Here is a 19,566-nt window from a genome sequence, read left to right as displayed (position 1 = left end):
TTGACTTGAATAAATCTGGGAAAATTTGTAAACCAACTTGTGTCAGCCAAGTGCCTGGAGCAGTGCAAATGGAGGCACACAGGCAAGTCTCGACGTAAACTGAAAATATAATCTTACATCTGGTTTGGCCAACTTAGCTGTTATGGGCTGGAAATTTGTGCTCCCACCCTCCACATATATATGTGAAAGCCCTAATCCCCAGTGTGGCTGTATTCAGAGATGGGACCTCTTAAGGATGTCAAATGAGAACATCAGGGTGGAACCCTGAACCAATAGGATAAATGTTCTTATAAGAAGAGACACAAGAGAGCTTGCTTGTGCTTTTTCACTCTTTCATGCCCCTCCCTCTCCCTCCCTGTGCTGAGGAAAGATGACATGAGGACAGAGAGAGAAGGTGGCATTTTACAAGCCAGTAAGGGTCCCCTCACCAGAAACCGAATTTGCTGGCATCTAGATTGTGGACTTCCAACATCCAGAATCGTGAAAACATGTCTATTGTTAAACCATCCAGTCTGTGGTGTTTTGTTACAGCAGCCCCAGAAAACTAATATAATGGCTATATAGGAAAAAGAAGCTGGAAAACTCACTGCTTCTAACTAGGGGTATACCAAGGAGTGGCAGATGTCAATTCAAATCCATAAACATTTTAAAATTCATGAGTTGCAGTGATAATGCAAATAGGAAAAGGATTCAATTCCCTACTTTCAGAAAATTCTCAATATAATTAGAAACAATGAGACCCTAAGAATTAAACATAACAGAACGTGGTTAGAGTTATGCCACCACAGGAAGCCCGGGGCAGAGTGATGGGGTCACACTGGAGCTGACAGTAATTTCCTAAACAGTTTGCTCTTTGAGATGGGGTTAGGTCTTTGGAATGTTTCACATTTTAATGGCTTAAGATAATTAAGATCACATATTCTGAAATGTTTTCTCCCACATTCTTGTGGTATGTATTCATTTTCTCTAAAACATTTAGCTTATTATTTTTTAAAATTATTTGAGGAGAAAAATTCTTAAAATTTCCACATGCCCTTGATAGCACTAACTATAATATATAATGATAGATAGATAGATAGATAGATAGATAGATAGATAGATAGATAGATTTAAATCTCTTAAAGCTCATGTTATCTCTTAAGGAATGGAATCCTTGTAATAGCCCATGTGGGTTGCGAAGTAAGGCGTGACTGTCCTCTGCAAGAATGAAGATCGCTTGGTGACATCTGCAAAGTTACACAGCAAAGTCAAGGCTGCTTAAGGCTAAATCAAAACTTTCCTATCACAGTCTGAACACCTGTTCCCCAAAGTGTTTAAAGTCATCTGAAGTCCTTTAAAATGTCAGCCTGAGGGAGAGAAAAAGGGAAGAGAAAAGAGAGGGGAATGGAGAGAATAAAAAAGAGAGACACAGGTAGAGAGACAGAGGTAGAGAGAGCCTGAAAGACAGATAGGTGGAGAATCAGACAGTCTGCACTCTGGTAATGAAGTAACTTCCTCAAGAGAAGAGAAAGTTGCCAAACAGAGAGAAAGGGGCTCCCCTACAGCGCCCGGGGCACCTTTCCTTCCCAGCAATCCTTGACGCTATCAGTATTTCTCTGTGTGGTCCTGTGATGAAAGTCCTGTCCTTTATACCCTAAGCCTGAGGAGGCAAGGACAGCCTCTTTCTTTCTTTGATTGCCCTTCCTTGGGCCTGCTGAGAGCCCTATACCTAGAAGGTGCTTGGGAGATATTTGCTCAGTGGGCAAGGGACAGAGAGAAGGGCTCACCAGGTGCACACACTCGCACAGGTAAGGACAGCAGCTTGAGGGGCTCCATTCTGAGTCTACGAGCTGCTCACATTTGCCCAGTGGGCCCCAGGAATACACACTCACAAGTAAGTGTGCCAGCTGGAGAGGCTCAGTTATGGACTGGGTGCTTATGTCTCCCACAAATTCACGTGTTGAATTTTACCCCCAAGGTTATGGTATTAAGAGGTGAGACCTGGGAGGTGATTAGGTCAGGATGGTGCAGCCCTTATAGAAGATGCCCCAGGAGGTCTCTCTGCTCTCCATCATGGGAGGACACGGTGAGAGGATGGCCCTCCACAAAGCAGGAAATGAGCTCTCACCAGACACAATCTGCCAGGCGCTTGATCTTGGACTTCCCACTCTCCAGAACTGTGAGAATTAAGTGCTGTTTAAGTCATGGTATGTTGTTAAGTCTATGTTTTTTTGTTGTCGTTTTTGTTCTTTGTGTTTTTTTTTTTTTTTTTTTTGAGATGCTGTCTTGCTCTGTCACCAGGCTGGAGTGCAATGGCACGATCTCAGCTCACTGCAACCTCTGACTCCCTGATCCAGGCGATTCTCCTGCCTCAGCCTCCTGCATAGCTGGGATTACAGGCACATGCCACTATGCCCAGCTAATTTTTGTATTTTTAGTAGAGACAGGGTTTCACCATATTGGTCAGGCTGGTCTCGAACTCATGACCTCGTGATATGCCAGCCTCGGCCTCCCAAAGAAGTCTATGGGATTTTGTTACAGCAGTCTGGACTGACTAAGGCAGGCCTGATTCTGAATTTAGAGCAACATTTCTCATGAACTTCTAGTCATTTTGACTCAACTTGTGACACATACATTTTTTAGCACATACTCATGGGGATAGATCATTTTTAAAGTATCTGAAGCTTATATAATTCAGACAGCCTTTTGAAAGAGAAGAAATATAAAATGAACACTAAAAAAGTCCCGTAGAAATGTAGATTTTAGTTTTGGAAAAGAAATCACAACAAACTTTATTTTAAAAAACCTGATAGAAACTATATATCTAATAATTTCAAGGAATAACAGAATATTTGTGTTAACTAACTGCCAGACAGGTCTTTATTATGTTTCTTATTTGTGTATACTTTGACTTTTCTATCATATGATAGCCTTTTTTTATTGCCTGAATAGAAAATAATTGTTAATTAAGGTTGATTTATTTTTATCAATTACAGCTTGTTATGTATAATCAGATGTAAATATGTGTTTTTATTTGTATCAATTACAGCTTGTTATGTATAATCATATGTAAATATTTGGTATTTTTGTCAAATTTTGGAACACTCTTATCAACTTTCGTTCATGTATGAGCTAAGAGATTAGGATAATTAACTCCACAGACTAGCTTTACCGTTCACGTACTTCAGGGCCCATGCTCTGGAGGACAGAGCCTCTGATCTTGCCTCTTCACATCAGCACATTGATGACATGACACATGGACTTCGAGGACTCCCGTGCTACTGCAAGATGGCCCACAGAAACTTTACTGTACGTGGAGGTGTCTGCAAGCCACATGCATGCATTTCTCTAAACCTAAACTAAATCTATCCCAATCTCAGTTTCCCCTTAGAACCTCCTAGAGATGCCCATAGCCATTCCATCATCACCTACCTCCAGGGAATATGTGATATAAAGAAAGTTGGAGAAAGTTTTAACTGCAGCTAAAATCATTTACTTGATCACATTTTAGAAAACCACATGACCATGTAGGAATGAGAACTCCTGATGCTCATGAGACTTTAATCCAAAGATACTCCACCTCTGTACTCCTAGGTGTGAGGTTCAGGCTGGATAATTGGATGCCAGTGTTGACTAAGGCAGCTGTGGATGATTCCCTTTCAAAGGGCCTGGACATCCTATGGCAGAGAAGGGGTGTGGGCTGAGTTTTACTAGTGCCTCTGTCCATTACTGTTTGGGTGATCTGGGGGCTGTTTGCCCTTTACTATGACTCAGTGTCTCATGTGTAAAATGGGGATAATAAGAACATCTTAGATTGCAGGTTTATCTTGATGATTATTGAGTTAATCCATATGACACTAAGAAAAATGCTTGACTGCCTAGCAAGTGCTCAACAAATATAAGTCATTGTTATTATTGCTTTTATAAAATCTGGAAAATGATGTAAATAACCTTTAAATATATGATACTTTATTAAAACTCCTTGTGGCAATTGGGATGTTGAACATTTTTTTAAATCTCATAGCATTTGAATAAAGGAAATGTGATTTCAAACTGAGTAAATACCAGAACAGATATATTTCCATAGCAGGGAAATGGAGAGTCAGGTTGGTCAGAAGTCTATTTTGGGGACTGATTAAGGGTTCTGTAAAACACAAGCAAGTTATGATTATCCATAACAGAAGTGCCAGTGTGAAGACTGATTCTCAATTTAGATCCTTGGTTGCTCTGTTCTGTGGAGTACAGGGCAACTCCTTAGCGCAAAGTCATTTCCTGGCTTCCCTGGAAGATGGAAGGAATTGTTCAAACACAAAATACTCTTTTAGCTCTTATGAAGAATGGCTTTCTGTACATTTAAGGTAACATTCTCATTACTAGATTGTATTGTTGAAACAAAGACAGTGAGGTAATTCCATTTTTTCAAAAATTATGAAAAAATATATTTTCTTTGGTCAGTAGTCAAGGTTGCTGTTTATCTTGGGCTCTCTGATTTTGTGATCAGAGAAGGAAAGAGTTTGGCAGGTAGCTTTTTGCTTGTTATGGTAATTTTTTTTCTGGTATATTTTTCTTTTACCAAAAGAGATAATGTTGAGAAACCATAAAAGGTAAAAAGAACAGAAACACAACCTCTGAACTTTCCTTCAGAAAATGGAGGGTAAGGTCATTAACAGACCACACAAGCTACTCAAGAATGAGGAGAAAAATCTGCCAGCAAAAACATATTTCATACCAGGATATGCTTTTTCCCATTTGATCACTGAGTTTGATTTTTCACTGATTAATATTTTTTCAAAAGTTTTACAAAAATTAGAAATGGGAGAGTTTTTCAAATACACCAAACTTCAGACAGTGGGGATGGTAGGAGTTCCCAAAGTATTTTACTGGGTAGAGAGGCTACTAGTATGAAATATATGAAAGAGTTAAGTCAGCTGGAACTGAAGGGTACAAGTTTTATTTGCAGTAAGATCCTAAAATGATTTGGTAATATTTTATTATTTTATTTTATTTTATTTTTTGAGAGGAGTCTCCCCCTATTGCCCAGGCTGGAGTGCAGTGGCGCGATCTCAGCTCACTGCAAGTTCCACCTCTTGGGTTCACGCCATTCTCCTGCCTCAGCCTCCTGAGTAGCTGGACTACAGGGACCCGCCACCACGCCCGGCTAATTTTTTGTATTTTTAGTAGAGGCGGGGTTTCGCCATGTTAGCCAGGACAGTCTCGATCTCCTGACCTCGTGATCCACCCACCTCAGCCTCCCAAAGTGCGGGGATTACAGGCATGAGCCACCATGCCTGGCCTCATGATTTGGTAATATTTTAATTGCACACAAAAACATAAATACAGAGCATCTTTTGCTGAATCTGGTGCTTGAAGGTAACGGAAAAATAATTTTTTTAGAAAACAAAGTAAATGTAAATGTGTTTTTACATATTGTGTTTCAGTCCAAAGGGAGAGCTATCAATAACAGAATCAAAAGTCTAGAAATTCATGACCAGCCAATACTGAAGTATTTGGAAGGTTCTTGCATGGATTCCATTCTTCCCATAGGGTAGAGCCATGTCCACTGCCACCTTGGTGACCAGGGGCGGCACCAGTTTCCAGGCAGCAGAGCTGATTGCCAATCCAGCCTTGGCTGTCCAGTGGTGGGGCCTTAGTCAGATGACCAAAAGCCATGAGATGGGAATTTTTTTGAGAATGAGGGTGAGGATAGCCACCACACTGGATTGTGGAGATCAGTCTAGGGATGTAGGTAAGACCCATGATCCTGGGCCTAGAAAGAAGCCTTAGTGATTGTTTTGAAAGTGTAACAAGTGTAACATTTTTGAAATAATTTAGTTTGTGTTTCTTCTTCTAATTATCTTGATTTGACAAGTGACCTCCATCATATGAAGACAAGAAGATATGACTGAATGAGAAGAGAAATAAGAAAAGAGAAGCATTTATTTGGGTATTTCTTAATAAATGCTGATCACACCTTGGCACAGGCATTTTTAAAGCCTAATAAAATGTTTAAAATGTCTATCATGCTGACCCTCATTAATCCAGTCATTTTCCCATGTTATCTCTGCTTTTATAAAAAGGTTTTCAGGACCGCTCCCTACACATGCAGTAATTGTAATACTGTGTTCAAAGACATATGGTTATATGATGCCATTCTTCCATAAATTCAGAGTTTACTCATGCACATTCACATGTCATATCCAGCAGACATGCCAACATTCTCCGACCCAGTTCACCCTGAGGGAGTGGCAGGAATTGGTTGGGGTGGAGCAGATGTGCTCATGTAGCTGAGGGCACTAGCAAGATCACCAATCTTAAATGAGTTTATTAATTACCGGTGAGCAGCCCCACTCTTTGCTGAGTGTTTTCGGGTGTGCAGGACTACTTGCGGACTCATGTGGTGTAGAAGATCGAAGTCTACTCTGTGCAACTTTGGGGAAATGATCAAGGAAAAGTATTCTCAAGGCTTTATTGTGAAGTAGCTATGCCGATCATGAGGGAAATGAGGAATAATTGGCCACTTGCCTGAAAACTCAGGAATGGAGCAAGTACTTACTGAAGGGCAGATGTTGAAAATCAGGGGTTGTACATTTTATGCAAAGGAAAGAGTATTAGCCAATGAAAAGGTATGTATATGCTTGTGCCGTGTTGCAGTGGCTGGTAGTAAAGAGGTGAGTCTGATAGGAATGGAGCTTGTTTATGGGGAGAGAAGAGAAGAGGGAAGTTAGCAAGATCAGGAGGAGCCCTACAATGAAAAGCTTTAGCTATCTTTCCAACAAAACAAAAAGAAAAAGACAAAAACAACTTTTATTCCTGAACAGTGAATTTGTTCAGTAGTACTTCTTTCTCTTGAAAACAAAGCAAAACAAAACAAAAAAGTGAACCACAAATATGTAGAACAGTTAAAGGTTAAAGGTGGAGCTGGTATGGCTTTGGTGTGAGAGAGGTGTGACTTTCTGTGCTATTATCCATGGGCCAGGGATTTAGATTCCCTAGCAATCTAAATCTGTAAATCACATTGTTGCCTCTGGAAGAATTGGCAACCTGGAAGCCATCACCGGGAAGCCATAGTCAGTCCATTAATAGACCCGATGCAATAACTACAGCACAACTGTGTGAAAAGGCAAGAACAACTCAACCCCTTCTCCTTCACCCTCAGTGGCAAGTCCTGCTGTTCTGGGGGAGGGGCAAGTACCCCAACCCCTTCTCTCTGTGTTTCTACCCCTTCTCTGCTTTTCTTGGGGAGGGGCAAGAACCCCTCAACCCCTTCTCCTTCACCCTTAGTGGCAAGTCCTGCTTTTCTAGGGGACAAGAACCCCCAATCCCTTATTTCTGCACCCCACTTCACACGAATGTGAGTGAAATTTGGTGCCATGACTCGGATCAGGGGACCTCCCTTGGGAGATCAATCCCCTGTCCTCCTGCTCTTTGCTCCATGAGAAAGATCCACCTACAACCTCAGGTCCTCAGACTGACCAGCCCAAGAAACATCTCACCAATTTCAAATCCGGTAAGTGGCCTCTTTTTACTCTCTTCTCCAACCTCCCTCACTATGCCTCAACCTCTTTCTCCTTTCACTCTTGGTGCCACACTTCAATCTCTCCCTTCTCTTAATTTCAAGTCCTTTCATTTTCTGGTAGAGACAAAGGAGATGCATTTTATCCGTGGACCCAAAACTCCGGTGCCGGTCACAGACTGGGAAGGCAGCCTTCTCTTGGAGTTTAATCATTGCAGGGATGCCTGATTATTCACCCACATTTCAGAGGTGTCAGACCACACAGGGACGCCTGCCTTGGTCTTTCACCCTTAGCGGCAAGTCCCACTTTTCTGGGGGAGGGGCAAGTACCCCAATGCCTTCTCTCCATGTCTCTACTCCTTCTCTGCTTTTCTGGGGGAGGGGCAAGAACCCCTCAACCCCTTCTCCTTCACCCTTAGCAGCAAGTCCCGCTTTTCTAGGGGGCAAGAACCCCCAATCCCTTATTTCCACAGCCCGACCTCTTATCTCTATGCCCAATCCCTTATTTCCATGCCCCAACCTCTTATCTCTGCACCCCATCCCTTATTTCCATGTCCTGACCACTTATCTCTGCACCCCATCCCTTATTTCCATGCCCTGACATCTTATCTGTGCACCCCAACCCCTTATTTCTGCACCCTGACCCCTTTCTCGCTTTTCTGGAGGGTAAGAACCCCCGAACCCCTTCCCTCTGTGTCTCTACTCTCTCTTTTCTCTGGGCTTGCTTCCTTCACTATGGGCAACCTTCCACCCTCCATTCCTCCTTCTTCTCTGTTAGCCTGTGTTCTCAAGAACTTAAAACCTCTTCAACTCACACCTAATCTAAAACCTAAATGCCTTATTTTCTTCTACAACACCACTTGGCCCCAATACAAACTCAACAGTGGCTCTAAATGGCCAGAAAGTGGCACTTTCGATTTCTCCATCCTACAAGACCTAAATAATTTTTGTCAAAAAATGGGCAAATGGTCTGAGGTGACTTATGTCCAGGCATTTCTCACACTTCGTTCCCTCCCTAGTCTCTGTTCCCAATGCGATTCCTCCCAAATCCTCCTTCTTTCCCTCCTGACTGTCTCCTCAGTCACAACCACAAGCATCGCTGAGTCTTTCCAGTCTTCCTTTTCTACAGACCCATCTGATCATCCCCCTCCTCCTCAGGCTGCTCGTCGCCAGGCCGAGCTAAGTTCCAATTCTTCCTCAGCCTCTGCTCCTCCACCCTATAATCCTTCTACCACCTCCCCTCCTCACGCCCAGTCCGGCTTACAGTTTCGTTCTGTGACTAGCCCTCCCCAACCTGCCCAGTAATTTACTCTTAAAAAGGTGGCTGGACACCGCTGCTGATACCCAGGAAAACAGAGTCTGGAGTGGACCTCCAGCAAACTCCAACAGACCTGCAGCTGAGGGTCCTGACTGTTAGAAGGAAAACTAACAAACAGAAAGGACATCCACACCAAAAACCCATCTGTATGTCACCATCATCAAAGACCAAAGGTAGATAAAACCACAAAGAGGGGGAAAAAACACAGCAGAAAAACTGGAAACTCTAAAAATCAGAGGGCCTCCCCTCCTTCAAAGGAACGCAGCTCCTCACCAGCAATGGAACAAAGCTGGACGGAGAATGACTTTGATGAGTTGAGAGAAGAAGGCTTCAGAAGATCAAACTACTATGAGTTAAAGGAGGAAGTTCGAACCAATGGCAAAGAAGATAAAAACCTTGAAAAAAAAATTAGATGAATGGCTAACTAGAATAATCAATGCAGAGAAGTCCTTACAGCACCTGATGGAGCTGAAAACCACAGCATGAGAACTATGTGATGAATGCACAAGCGTCAGTAGCTGATGCAATCAACTGGAAGAAAGGGTATCAGTGATGGAAGATGAAATGAATGAAAAGAAGTGAGAAGAGAAGTTTGGAGAAAAAAGAATAAAAAGAAATGAACAAAGCCTCCAAGAAATATGGGACTATGTGAAAAGACAAAATCTACATCTGACTGGTGTACCTGAAAGTGACGGGGAGAATGGCACCAAGTTGGAAAACACTCTGCAGGATATTATCCAGGAGAACTTCCCCAATCTAGCAAGGCAGGCCAACATTCAGATTCAGGGAATACGGAGAATGCCACAAAGATACTCCTCAAGAAGAGCAACTCCAAGACACATAATTGTCAGATTCACCAAAGTTGAAATGAAGCAAAAAATGTTAAGGGCAGCCAGAGAGAAAGGTCGGGTTACCCACAAAGGGAAGCCCATCAGACTAACAGCTGATCTCTTGGCAGAAACTCTACAAGCCAGAAGAGAGTGGGGGGCCCCAATATTCAACATTCTTAAAGAAAAGAATTTTCAACCCAGAATTTCATATCCAGCCAAACTAAGCTTCATAAGTGAAGGAGAAATAACATACTTTACAGACAAGCAAATGCTGAGAGATTTTGTCACCACCAGGCCTGCCCTAAAAGAGCTCCTGAAGGAAGCACTAAACATGGAAAGGAACAACTGGTACCAACCACAGCAAAAACATGCCAAAATATAAAGACCACCTAGCCTAGGAAGAAACTGCATCAACTAATAAGCAAAATAATCAGCTAACATCATAATGACAGGATCAAATTCACACATAACAATATTAACCTTAAATGTAAATAGGCTAAATGCTCCAATTAAAAGACACAGACTGGCAAATTGGATAAAGAGTCAAGACCCATCAGTGTGCTGTATTCAGGAAACCCATTTCACATGCAGAGACACACATAGGTTCAAAATAAAGGGAAGGAGGAAGATCTATCAAGCAAATGGAAGACAAAAAAAGGCAGGGGTTGCAATCCTAGTCTCTGATAAAACAGACTATAAACCAACAAAGATCAAAAGAGACAAAGAAGGCCATTACATAATGGTAAAGGGATCAATTCAACAAGAAGAGCTAACTATCCTAAATATATAGGCACCCAATACAGGAACACCCAGATTCATAATGCAAGTCCTTAGTGACCTACAGTGAGACTTAGACTCCCACACAATAATAATGGGAGACTTTAACACCCCACTGTCAACATTAGACAGATCAACGAGACAGAAAGTTAACAAGGATATCCAGGAATTGAACTCAGCTCTGCACCAAGTGGACCTAATAGACATCTACAGAACTCTCCACCCCAAATCAACAGAATATACATTCTTTTCAGCACCACACCAAACCTATTCCAAAACTGACCACATACTTGGAAGTAAAGCTCTCCTCAGCAAATGTAAAAGAACAGAAATTATAAAAAACTGTCTCTCAGACCACAGTGCAATCAAACTAGAACTCAGGATTAAGAAACTCACTCAAAACCACTCAAATACATGGAAACTGAAAAACCTGCTCCTGAATGACTACTGGGTACATAACGAAATGAAGGCAGAAATAAAGATGTTCTTTGAAACCAACAAGAACAAAGACACAACATACCAGAATCTTTGGGACACGTTCAAAGCAGTGTGTAGAGGGAAATTTACAGCATTAAATGTCCACAAGAGAAAGCAGGAAAGATCTAAAACTGACACCCTAACATCACAATTAAAAGAACTAGAGAAGCAAGAACAAACACATTCAAAAGCTAGCAGAAGGCGAGAAATAACCAAAATCAGAGCAGAACTGAAGGAAACAGAGACACAAAAAACCCTTCAAAAAAATCAATGAATCCAGGAGTTGGTTTTTGGAAAAGGTCAAAAAAACTGATAGACTGCTAGCAAGACTAATAAAGAAAAAAAGAGAGAAGAATCAAATAGACACAACAGAAAATGATAAAGGGGATATCACCACCAATCCCACAGAAATACAATCTACCATCAGAGAATACTATAAACATCTCTATGCAAATAAACTAGAATATCTAGAAGAAATGGATAAATTCCTCAACACATACACCCTCCCAAGACTAAACCATGAAGAAGTTGAATCTCTGAATAGACCAATAACAGGCTCTGAAATTGAGGCAATAATTAATAGCTTACCAACCAAAAAAAGTCCAGGACCAGATGGATTCATAGCCGAATTCTACCAGAGGTACAAGGAGGAGCTGGTACCATTCCTTCTGAAAATATTCCAATCAATACAAAAAAAGGGAATCCTCCCTAACTCATTTTATGAAGCCAGCATCATCCTGGTACCAAAGCCTGGCAGAGACACACACAAAAAAAGAGAATTTTAGACCAATATCCTTGATGAACATTGATGCGAAAATCCTCAATAAAATACTGGCAAACCGAATCCAGCAGCACATCAAAAAGCTTATCCACCATGACCAAGTGGGCTTCATCCCTGGGATGCAAGGCTGGCTCAACATATGAAAATCAATAAACGTAATCCAGCATATAAACAGAACCAAAGACAAAAACCACATGATTATCTCAAAAATGCAGAAAAGGCCTTTGACAAAATTCAACAACCCTTCATGCTAAAAACTCTCAATAAATTAGGTATTGATGGGATGTATCTCAAATAATAAGAGCTATCTATGACAAACCCACAGCCAATATCATACTGAACAGACAAAAACTGGAAGCATTCCCTTTGAAAACTGGCACAAGACAGGGATGCCCTCTCTCACCACTCCTATTCAACATAGTGTTGGAAGTTCTGGCCAGGGCAATCAGGCAGGAGAAGGAAATAAAGGGCATTCAATTAGGAAAAGAGGAAGTCAAATTGTCCCTGTTTGCAGATGACATGACTGTATATCTAGAAAACCCCATTGTCTCAGCCCAAAATCTCCTTAAGCTGATAAGCAACTTCAGCAAAGTCTCAGGATACAAAATCAATGTGCAAAAATCACAAACATTCTTATACACCAATAACAGACAAACAGAGAGCCAAATCATGAGTGAACTCCCATTCACAATTGCTTCAAAGAGAATCAAATACCTAGGAATCCAACTTACAAGGAATGTGAAGGACCTCTTCAAGGAGAACTACAAACCACTGCTCAAGGAAATAAAAGAGGATACAAACAAATGGAAGAACATTCCATGCTCATGGGTAGGAAGAATCAATGTCGTGAAAATGGCCATATTGCCCAAGGTAATTTACAGATTCAATCCCATCCCCATCAAGGTACCAATGACTTTCTTCACTTTAAAGTTTTAAAGTTCATATGGAACCAAAAAGGAGCCCACATCGCCAAGTCAATCCTAAGCCAAAAGAACAAGGCTGGAGGCATCATGCTAACTGACTTCAAACTATACTACAAGGCTACAGTGACCAACACAACATGGTACTTGTACCAAAACAGAGATATAGACCAATGGAACAGAACAGAGCCTTCAGAAATAACGCCACATATCTACAACTATCTGATCTTTGACAAAGCTGACAAAAACATGCAATGGGGAAAGGATTCCCTATTTAATAAATGGTGCTGGGAAAACTGGCTAGCCATATGTAGAAAGCTGAAACTGGATCCCTTCCTTACACCTTATACAAAAATTAATTCAAGATGGATTAAAGACTTACATGTTAGACCTAAAACCATAAAAACCCTAGAAGAAAACCTAGGCAATACCATTCAGGACATAGGCATGGGCGAGGACTTCATATCTAAAACACCAAAAGCAATGGCAACAAAAGCCAAAATTGACAAATGGGATCTAATTAAACTCAAGAGCTTCTGCACAGCTAAAGAAACTACCATCAGAGTGAACAGACAGCCTACAGAATGGGAGAAAAATTTTGCAACTTACTCATCTGACAAAGGACTAATATCCAGAAATCTACAAAGAACTTAAAGAAATTTACAAGAAAAAACAAACAACCCCATCAAAAAGTGGGTGAAGGACATGAATAGACACTTCTCAAAAGAAGACATTTATGCAGCCAAAAAGCACATGAAGAAATGCTCATCATCACTGGCCATCAGAGAAATGCAAATCAAAACCACAGTGAGATACCGTCTCACACCAGTTAGAATGGCAATCATTAAAAAGACAGGAAACAACAGGTGCTGGAGAGGATGTGGAGAAATAGGAACACTTTTACACTGTTGGTGGGACTGTAAACTAGTTCAACCATTGTGGAAGTCAGTGTGGCAATTCCTCAGGGATCTAGAAATAGAAATTCCATTTGACCCAGCCATCCCATTACTGGGTATATACCCAAAGGACTATAAATCATGATGCTATAAAGACACATGCACATGTATGTTTATTGTGGCACTATTCACAATAGCAAAGACTTGGAAACAACCCAAATGTCCATCAATGATAGGCTGGATTAAGAAAGTGTAGCACATATACACCATGGAATACTATGCAGCCATAAAAAATGATGAGTTCATGTCCTTTGTAGGGACATAGATGAAGCTGGAAACCATCATTCTCAGCAAACTATCACAAGGACAAAAAACCAAACACCGCATGTTCTCACTCATAGGTAGGAATTGAGCAATAAGAACACATGGACACAGGAAGGGGAACATCACACTCTGGGGACTGTTGTAGACTGGGGGGAGGGGAGAGGGATAGCATTAGGAGATATACCTAATGCTAAATGACGAGTTAATGGGTGCAGCACACCAACATGGCACATGTATACATGTGTAACAAACCTGCACGTTGTGCACATGTACCCTAAAACTTAAAGTATAATAATAATAATAATAATAAAAAGGTGGCTGGAGTTAAAGGCATAGTCAAGGTTAATGCTAATTTTTCTTTATCCCAAATCAGATAGCGTTTAGGCTCTTTTTCATCAAATATAAAAATCCAGCCCAGTTCATGGCTCATTTGGCAGCAACCCTGAGATGCTTTACAGCCCTAGACCCTAAATGGTCAAAAGGCCGTCTTATTCTCAATATACATTTTATTACCCAATCTCCTCCTGACATTAAATAAAACTCCAAAAATTAAATTCCGGCCCTCAAACTCCACAACAGGACTTAATTAACCTCACCTTTGAGGTGTACAATAATAGAGTAGAGGCAGCCAAGTTGCAACATATTTCTGAGTTGCAATTCCTTGCCTCCACTGTGAGACAAACCCCAGCCACATATCCAGCACACAAGAACTTCCAAACGCCTAAACCACAGTGGCCAGGCATTCCTCCAGAACCGCCTCCCCCAGGAGCTTGCTACAAGTGCCAGAAATCTGGCCACCAGGCCAAGGAATGCCCACAGCCAGGGATTCCTCCTAAGCCATGTCCCATCTGTGCAGGACCCCACTGGAAATGGGACTGTTCAACTCACCTTGCAGCCACTCCCAGAGCCCCTGGAACTCTGGAACTCTGGCCCAAGGCTCTCTGACTGACTCCTTCCCAGATCTTCTCGGCTTAGCGGCTGAAGACTGACGCTGCCTGATCGCCTCGGAAGCCTTGTAGACCATCACAAATGCAGAGCTTTAGGTAACTCTCACAGTGGAGGTTAAGTCCGTCCTCTTCTTAATCAATACGGAGGCTACCCACTCCACATTACCTTATTTTCAATGGCCTGTTTCCCTTGCCTCCATACTGTTGTGGGTATTGACAGCCAGGCTTCTAAACCTCTTAAAACTCCCCAACTCTGGTGCCAACTTAGACAATACTCTTTTAAGCACTCCTTTTTAGTTATCCCCACCTGCCCAGTTCCCTTATTAGGCCGAGACACTTGAACTAAATTATCTGCTTCCCTGACTATTCCTGGACTACAGCTGCATCTCATTGCTGCCCTTCTTCCCAGTCCAAAGCCTCTTTTGCATCCTCCTCTTGTATCCCCCCACCTTAACCCACAAGTATAAGATACCTCTACTCCCTCCTTGGTGACTGATCATGCACCCCTTACCATCTCATTAAAACCTAATCACCCTTACCCCGATCAATGCCAAAATCCCATCCCACAGCATGCTTTGAAAGGATTAAAGCCTCCTATCACTTGCCTGCTACAGCATGGCCTTTTAAAGCCTATAAACTCTCCTTACAATTCCCCCATTTCACCTGTCCTAAAACCAGACAAGCCTTATAAGTTAGTTCAGGATCTATGCTTTATCAACCAAATTGTTCTGCCTATCCACCCCATGGTGCCAAACCCATATACTCTCCTATCCTCAATACCTCCCTCCACAATTCATTATTCTGTTCTGGATCTCAAACATGCTTTCTTTACTATTCCTTTGCATCCTTCATCCCAGCATCTCTTCACTTTCACTTGGAGTGACCCTGACACCCATCAGGCTCAGCAAATTACCTGGGCTGTACTGCCGCAAAGCTTAACAGACAGACCCCATTACTTCAGTCAAGCCTAAATTTCTTCCTTATCTGTTACCTATCTCAGCATAATTCTCATAAAAACACACGTGCTCTCCCTGCTGATCATGTCTGACTAATCTCTGAAACCCCAACCCCTTCTACAAAACAACAACTCGTTTCCTTCCTGGGCATGGTTGGATACTTTCGCCTTTGGATACCTGGTTTTGCCATCCTAACAAAACCATTATATAAACTCACAAAAGGAAACCTAGCTGACCCCGTAGATCCTAAATCCTTTCCCTACTCCTCTTTCCATTCCTTGAAGACAGCTTTAGAGACTGCCCCCACCCCAGCTCTCCCTGACTCATCCCAACCCTTTTCATTACACACAGCCGAAGTGCAGGGCCGTGCAGTCAGAATTCTCACACAAGGACCGGGATCGCGTCCTGTAGCCTTTTTGTCCAAACAACTTGACCTTACTGTTTAAGGCTGGCCATCATGTCTCCCTGCAGCGGCTACTGCCACCCTAATACTTTTAGAGGCCCTTAAAATCACAAACTATGCTCAACTCACTCTCTACAGCTCTCATAATTTCCAAAATCTGTTTTCTTCCTCACACCTGACTCATATACTTTCTGCTCCCCGGCTCCTTCAGCTGTACTCACTCTTTGTTGAGTCTCCCACAATTACCATTGTTCCTGGCCCAGACTTCAATCTGGCCTCCCACATTATTCCTGATACCACACCTGACCCTCATGAGTGCATCTCTCTGATCCACATGACATTCACCCCATTTCCCCACATTTCCTTCTTCCCTGTTTCTCACCCTGATAACACTTGGTTTATTGATGGCAGTTCCACCAGGCCTAATCACCACACACCAGCAAAGTCAGGCTATGCTATAGTACAAGCCACTAGCCCGCCTCTTAGAACCTCTCATTTCCTTTCCATTGTGGAAATCTATCCTCAAGGAAATAACTTCTTAGTGTTCCATCTGCTATTCTACTACTCCTCAGGGATTATTCAGGCCCCCTCCCTTCCCTACACATCAAGCTCAGGGATTTGCCCCCGCCCAGGACTGGCAAATTAACTCTACTCAACATGCCCTGAGTCAGGAAACAAAATACCTTTTGGTCTAGGTAGACACTTTCACTGGATAGGTAGAGGCCTTTCCCACAGGGTCTAAGAAGGCCACCACGGTCATTTCTTCCCTTCTGTCAGACATAATTCATCGGTTTGGCCTTCCCACTTCTATATAGTCTGATAGCAGACCGGCCTTTATTAGTCAAATCAGCCAAGCATTTTTTTCAGGCTCTTAGTATTCAGTGAAAACTTTATATCCCTTACAGTCCTCAGTCTTCAGGAAAGGTATAACTGACTAATGGTCTTTTAAAAACACACTTCACCAAGCTCAGCCACCAACTTAAAAAGGACTGGACAATACTTTTACCACTTTCCCTTCTCAGAATTCAGGCCTGTCCTCGGAATGCTACAAGGTACAGCCCATTTGAGCTCCTGTATAGATGCTCCTTTTTATTAGGCCCCAGTCTCATTCTAGACACCAGACCAACTTGGACTGTGCCCTAAAAAACTTGTCATCCCTACTATCTTCTGTCTAGTCATACTCCTATTCACCGTTCTCAACTACTCACACATACCCTGCTCTTGTTTACACTGCCAGTTTACACTGTTTCTCCAAGCCATCACAGCTGATATTTCCTGGTGCTATCCCCAAACCACCACTCTTAACTCTTAAAGTAAATGAATAATCTTTGCTGGCAAGGCTATGCTGAACCTCCTTAGGCACTCTGTAATTAGATGTCCTAGCTCCTCCCAATTCTTAGTCCTTTAATACCTGTTTTTCTCCTTCTCTTATTCCGTTTAGTTTTTCAATTCATACAAAACTGTATCCAGGCCATCACCAACAATTCTAAATGACAAATGTTTCTTCTAACACCCCACAATATCACCCCTTACCACAAATCTTCCTTCAGCTTAATCTCTCCCACTCTAGGTTCCCATGCCACCCCTAATCCCGCTCAAAGCAGCCCTGAGAAACATCGCCCATTATCTCTCCATACCACCCCCAAAAAATGTTCACCATCCCAACACTTTACCACTATTTCATTTTTCTTATTAATATAAGAAGGCAGGAATGTCAGGCCTCTGAGCCCAAGCTAAGACATCATATCCCCTGTGACCTGCACATACACATCCAGATGGCCGGATCCTGTCTTAACTGATGACATTCCACCATAAAAGAAGTGAAAATGGCCTGTTCCTGCCTTAACTGATGACATTATCTTGTGAAATTCCTTCTTCTGGCTCATCTTGGCTCAAAAGCTCCCCTACTGAGCACCTTGTGACCCCCTACTCCTGCCCGCCAGAGAACAACCCCCCTTTTTCCTTTACCTACCCAAATCCTATAAAATGGCCCCACCCCTGTCTCCCTTCACTGACTCTCTTTTCATACTCAGCCCGCCTGCACCCAGGTGAAATAAACAGCTTTATTGCTCACACAAAGCCTGTTTCGTGGTCTCTTCACATGGACGCCAGTGAAAGTAATTATAGAGTACAGAGTGATGGAAAGAAAGATGATTAGGTATGTTGAGAGAATGAAAGGTCACTCGATCAGAGGATTGGAACTTTGGTTAAGGATGGGCCCTCTGTTGTAGAAAGTCAGCAAATGTCAAATTCTAAGCCAGAGCTCACGATATCAGAATGAGTGCTCAGTGCTTAGAAAATAGCTAACTCTCTTGTTTATCTTAAAATCCATCACCGTTAACTTTACAGTTTAGTCAGGTTATTTTCTGGAAGCTTTTCAGAGAAAGAAGTTTCAACAGTATAATAACATTAAAATGGGACCCAGGTAACAATAAACCCTATTGTTCAACTGTATAATAAGTATTTTGTGCTTGTGAAAGTTATTCTTTGTGAGACAATGAGATTTTACCCAAGCTCAGTGAAAATGCCTTTTGAATTTGTTTCTAGTATCCTGAGGGGTGATGGCTCACCTGCCTTGCCAAGATTAATGTGGCAAAATGCAAAGAAAAAAGAAAGGATTAGATGCTTGGGAAAAAATGGAGAGAAAAGGATTTAGGGAGAAAATTCAGGGAATGTCTCAATCCTACATCCATACTGCCAGACCTGGGTATGGTTAATTACAATGTTGTGACAGCCTAAAGCAAAAAGCAAGTTAAAACATGTAACTTACAAATGGATTCATTAGAGAGAACGTTGCCAGTTTTATTCTCCTAGGGAAGATGATTGTTATATCTGCCACATTACATAGGATTACCCCTTTAGTGATTAGATATGTTTTGAAGAAGGAAACTAATTTTTTTGGGACCCTGGTTCACATTGCACTCATATCACCTGTAAAGTACTGTGGTCAGTGTATACTAGAAGCAAGTCCCCCATTTCCCTGCAGTCCACTGTACTCATACTGAAAGAGTGGTTTTAAGTAAATAAAATTGCATAAATAGTTGAAATACCTAAGACTTTGTCATCCAGAAAGCTCTACCAAAAAAATGCCCAATGTCCCTTAAACTCATTATTTTATTAAAATACAATGTTGTTCAAGTTAGAATTCAGGTGGGTCAGTAAAAAATAAACAGCAGAGAGACAAGCTCTCCAGAACCAATAATTTTTTCAGGAATAGTAGGAATTTGCAATCCAGTATATGGATGTTATGGTGAAACAGGCACATCCAAGGAGGAAAAGGAAGGCAAAGGTTTTTAAAGGCACTATGAGGGCATATACATTAATGGTTATGAAATAATTATCTGTAGCTATAAGAATTAATAACAAGGCTGGAATGAGTCCATTAGTAAAACAGGCAGTTGCTGGGCAGGTGTCATTGTAGGAGTTATCCTTGTGCAAGGTTGTG

Source organism: Pongo pygmaeus, chromosome 4, assembly GCF_028885625.2.
Source record: "Pongo pygmaeus isolate AG05252 chromosome 4, NHGRI_mPonPyg2-v2.0_pri, whole genome shotgun sequence".
Lineage (NCBI taxonomy): Eukaryota > Metazoa > Chordata > Mammalia > Primates > Hominidae > Pongo > Pongo pygmaeus.
The sequence above is the reverse complement of the archived record's forward strand: the minus strand, read 5'-3'. Positions refer to the sequence as shown.